Source organism: Cucurbita moschata, unplaced genomic scaffold, assembly GCF_002738365.1.
Source record: "Cucurbita moschata cultivar Rifu unplaced genomic scaffold, Cmos_1.0 Cmo_Scf00272, whole genome shotgun sequence".
NCBI lineage: Eukaryota > Viridiplantae > Streptophyta > Magnoliopsida > Cucurbitales > Cucurbitaceae > Cucurbita > Cucurbita moschata.
This window is the reverse complement of record NW_019268788.1, coordinates 15,875-18,194: the sequence shown is the minus strand read 5'-3', so window position 1 is coordinate 18,194 and position 2,320 is coordinate 15,875. Positions and strand designations below refer to the sequence as shown.

General features: G+C 32.5%; 1 non-coding gene across 1 annotated transcript; it reads right to left on the bottom strand.

Annotated features, from left to right (window-relative positions):
• Positions 1–403: 403 nt before the first annotated feature.
• TRNAP-AGG lies at positions 404–475 on the bottom strand. The gene has a single exon. It is a non-coding gene; the product is annotated as a tRNA-Pro (tRNA).
• Between the last annotated feature and the right edge of the window lie 1,845 nt (positions 476–2,320).

Sequence of the window (2,320 nt, the reverse complement as noted above, 5' to 3'; positions counted from 1 at the left end):
AGCAATGCACACGCATTCCTTTGGGTTAGGCCCATTGAAAACTATTTTATTTTTTTATTTTTTTTCCTTTCAAAATTGTGCTTTGTTTTCTTTTGGAGGGGCATTTCGAGAATTGAACTCAAGACCTTTTGCACCCAAAGCAAGAATCATACCACTATAACAAATGCCCTTATAATGGACCATATATTAAGTTGTTTATGGAATGTATCATCATTATTTCATTTATTTACTTTGTTAATGAAATCCATGAGCAATTATTATTATATCTTTTAGATCTAGACCGCTGTTAAATTATTTACATAGGGTTTACGATAATTACTGTAGAGAGAAGAAAAAAGAATATAAGTAGTGTAAAAAGATAGTACTTGCTTTCTCTGAGGCTCATTTTAAATATATGAACATAGGGGCATTCCAAGAATTGAACTTGGGACCTCTCGCACCCTAAGTGAGAATCATACCACTAGACCAAATGCCCTTTCTAAAAAATATGCAACATTTTTAATTCCTACTCAATATATTTTTTTCTCTGAAGTTTGAAATCTATTTTCATTGGTGGTTGTTGGACTATAAAACAAAAATTTGATGGTCTAGTATTTTACTTGTAAGTAAGGCATGTAATATTGAATTGTTCTACTATGCAAGTGTTATCAAATAAACTACAACCCAACAAATGAATCAAACTAATCAGTTTGGGTAGGGTTGGATTTATTCGGCTCCGTTCATCAGTTTGTTTGATTTAATTCTTCTATTTTGCTTACAAGAAGGTTTTTTGAATGTACCATAGTTTGATTTATGACAAACTCATATGAAATATAATTGCATTAATAGTACTAAGAGTTGGAGTCTATAAACATTTCATGAACTTAAGTGCAACTCACGCTTCATTAAAGACAGATAAACTTTAGTTAAGTAGCTGGAACTTTAAATTACTTCATGTGGAGCTTCAATCACTCTATGTTAGCTACTATCTTTACGATTTACTTATTGGACACGAGTTCTTGGATTTAGGGGATTGTTTTATGTAATTTTCAACTACAACTTATGTTTTCAAATTTTTAGGTCATAATTTAGGCGGTCGTTGTATATTATGGATGAACACTAGAGTTTCTATCCCGTTCACCACAACTACTCTATTTTTTGTTTGAAGGCTATAATTGTCATCTATGTTGTATGGCAATAAAATTTGTTTAGATGAAATTTTAGTTAAAGTTGCATATTTTACTTGTTGCCAGTAAAAAATTTGTTTCTTAGCATAATATGAATTTAGTTGCAGAGTTATTACGAATAAGATGGAGAAAGAAATTTTCTTTAAAATAATAAACAGACCCAAGTTCATCTTTGTTGTTGTCTAATTCTGATTTTGCAAAAAGCTTAACTAATATGAAATATCAAGGTAAATCAAGAATATATCCTACACGTCATTCAAGATGACAATAAAATGGAGTTAAATTGAATGCAGTTTTAGTTTCATGTTAGCAGGTTCAAGATGAAGCATAATTGTATTAATGATATTGAAGAGAAATTCGTGTTTTATTAGAAGAGACCAACTTCATTTAAGGTACTAGGAGTTTAAACTACTCCATTGTAATTTCAAGCACTCCACAATGATTACAAATTTAGGGTTGGCTACTTGGACATCAATTATCAACTTTAGGTTATAATTTAGGTAGTAGCCATTATAATATTAATGAGCAAAAGAGCTACAATTCTTCCATGGACCATATGTGTTATAGTTAAATGAATATATATATATTATGTATGTCGAGGTTTGGGTAAAGAACAAAGTAGTAAAGAACACCATTGTCAACTCTAGAGCCAACCACAACTCATGATGGAGACTGATGCAAAATATTTTAACATCCTTTGGCATCAAGATACAGGAAAGATGAACGCCGTCAAATTGGAAGTTTTACCTGTCTTAAGAGTCACAATGAAAACTCTAATCAAGCTGGAGCCTTGGACTAGGCAAATTGTTTAGTGATAGTTGAAACGGATGACTTCGACGTCGTGTCAGGAATGAACGTCCTGCTGAAACACAAAATTAGTTACATGCCCCTAGCAAAATGTCTAGTAGTAATGAAGTCTAATCCGACGATCATTCAGAAAAACATCCATCAACCAAGAGGGTTGAAAATGATGTCGATACTATAGTTGAGAAAGAATCATAGCCATGATGAATCTACGCTTACTGCTATTGTTGTAATTGAAAAAGGGAGCTCGAGTGAGCCAACCTCAATAGAAACCTTGTTGCCACTAGATGAACACCACGACGCAAAACAAGGTCAGATAATGGATTTATCCCCACCAGGAGAGACAAAAA